Source organism: Giraffa tippelskirchi, chromosome 12 (assembly GCF_054371585.1).
Source record: "Giraffa tippelskirchi isolate mGirTip1 chromosome 12, T2T-mGirTip1v1.2.pri, whole genome shotgun sequence".
NCBI lineage: Eukaryota > Metazoa > Chordata > Mammalia > Artiodactyla > Giraffidae > Giraffa > Giraffa tippelskirchi.
The window spans coordinates 11,376,404-11,378,992 of record NC_137286.1 but is presented as its reverse complement, the minus strand read 5'-3'; positions in this window follow the sequence as shown (position 1 = coordinate 11,378,992).

Genomic DNA, 2,589 nt, shown 5'->3' with positions numbered 1-2,589 from the left:
CACTCACTACCTTTGGGAAGGGTGGCTTGTGTTTGCCTTGGCCAAAAGCAAGGGAGCACGCTTGCCCTCAGCCAGCTCCAAAGAGAAGAGAGATTAAGCCTGGACTCCCTCCGTTTTGGGGTTCACCATTCTCTGTTGGCCCCAGATGGCCCTGGCTGTGGTTAGCCAATAGGATACGACCCCCTACCCCCTGAGGAAACCTCCTGGAAGAAGTAGGGGTGTGGCAGGAGTGCAGGAGCACTGGGCTGGAGTCAAAGGTCAAAGGCTTCTGTCAAGGGAATGACTGAATGACCAACCTTGCAGCCTCGTCAGTGGTGACCATGCCCACCAGAGGCCTATAGGATGAGAGCCCAGTGCAAGCTCACGGGGGAAGAATTCTGCTTCCTGTCCCTGAGCAGCCATTCCAGGAAGACCCTCTTGATGCCACCCAGCCACTCACAGAGAACCATCAAGGGTGAGACCCACAGTCAGGCACTTGGGCTCCAAGGGTGCCTCGGGCCACCGCTCCCACAGCAAGCGCTGGAACAGGCCTAGTGGGGAGGAGCAGGCCATGTGCTTCAGGCCAAGGGGAGGCGGGAGGCCCAGGGTTGCCATTCACGTTGTTCTGGAAAGCCCTGCAGGCCCCTCTGTTTTCCAGGAGCCCTTACTACTCCCGGGGTGCCTAGCGAGGATGCCTCACCTTTGGTAGAGGGGCTTCCCAAGTCTTTGGCCCGAATGACTGGGGTGAGACCTCCTTTAAGAGTGAGGGAGGAGGGACTACCTGTGTATCAGGCCCATCTCTGGTTCCTTCTATGGGGCTGAGGGCATCCTTAGAGCCCAGGTGCCAGTATTAAATGGCAGAAAGTGAAGAGCAACTAAAGAGCTTCTTGATGAGAGTAAAAGAGGAGAGTGAAAAAATTGGTTTAAAACTCAACATCCAAAAAACTAAGATCATGGCATTCAGTCACATCACTTCAAGCAAATAGAAGGGAAAAAAGTGGAAGCAGTGACAGATTTTCTCTTCTTGGGCTCCAAAATCACTGTGATGGTGACTGTAGCCATGAAATTAAAAGACACTTGCTCCTTGGAAGGAACGTTAGGACAAACAGTGAAAGTGAAAGTGTTAATCACTCAGTTGTGTCCGACTCTTTACAACCTCATGGACTGTAGCCCACCAGGCTCCTCTGTCTATGAATTCTCCAGGCAAGAAAACTGGAGTGGTGGCCATTTCCTTCTCCAAGGGATCTCCTCAACCCAGGGATGGAACCCGGGTGTTCAGTATTGCAGGCAGATTCTTTACCGCAAACCTAGACCACATATTAAAAGCAAAGACATCACTTTGCTGACAAAGGTTGGTACAATCAAAGCTATGGTTTTTCCAGTAGTCGTGTATGGATGTGAGAGTTGGACCATAAAGAAGGCTGAGCACTGAAGAATTGATGCTTTTGGATTGTGGTGTTGGAGAAGACTCTTGAGAGTCCCTTGGACAGCAAGGAGATCCAAACCAGTCAACCCTAAAAGAAATCAGTCCTGAATATTCATTGGAAGGACCGATGCTGAAGCTGAAGCTCCAATATTTTGGCCACTTGATGTGAAGAGCTGACTTATTCTAAAAGACCCTGATGCTGGGAAAGATTGAAGGCAAAAGGAGAAGGGGGCAGCAGAGGATGAGATGATTGGAAGGCATCACCCACTCAATGGACATGAGTCTGAGCAAACTCAGAGATAGTGAAGGACAAGGAAGCCTGGCGTGCTGTAGTCCATGGGGTTGCAAAGAGTCAAACACGTCTTAGTGTCTGAACAACTACAGCAACAAATTAGGGGAAAGGGATAGGGGAATTTGAAGGCATTTGGTGCCTGGGGAGGGATGAGGGCACAGGGGAGAGTGGAGGAGGAAAGTGAGTGTCCAGTGGGGCCGGTCACTAGTCAGGCGGGGTGGGTGTGTGTGCCCCAAGATGAGGCCTTAGGGAGGCCACCAGCTGGAATCAAGTGCCACTGCTCGCTCCCACTCACAGAACCATCTTCTGAGAGGCCGCACCCGGTGTGTCTCAGTGCGGTGTCGCGGAGAAGGAAGAACAACCGTCCCGCCTCGATCAGGGGCAGTCATTCCAGCACACCTCTGGGTGGCCCCCCGGGGGGCCTGTGGATCCCACTGTGTCTCACACCTGGGTGGCAGCAGCAGGACCCCAAGCAGGTGGTGGGAGGCTCATGGGCGGGCACGAGGCCGGCAGGTGGCCAGAACATATGCTGCTGTTTGCCGTGTTGGTCTCTGGAGCTGGAATCTTGGCAAAAAGCCCCAGAGATGCGAGTGGAGACGGGACATGGCAGGTGACTCTGCCCCTCTGTGCTGACTGATCCCTAGCCCCAGTCCTCGGCCCCCCCGCCCCCTCTTTCAAGCCGGCCCTGCATTCTGCTGCCACCCCCACCCGCCACTCCCCACCCGGGCACCTGCTGGAGTTGGTAGCGCCTCGCACACAGGCCTGGTGTCACCTGCCTCCTGCCTGGTTGGCCTCGGGGTTTGCTCCCATGAGTTTGACCAGGCTGGCGTGCAGGGCCACCGGGACGAGGCCTGAAGTGTTCCATCAAATCTCCACCAGGGGGGACCCGAGT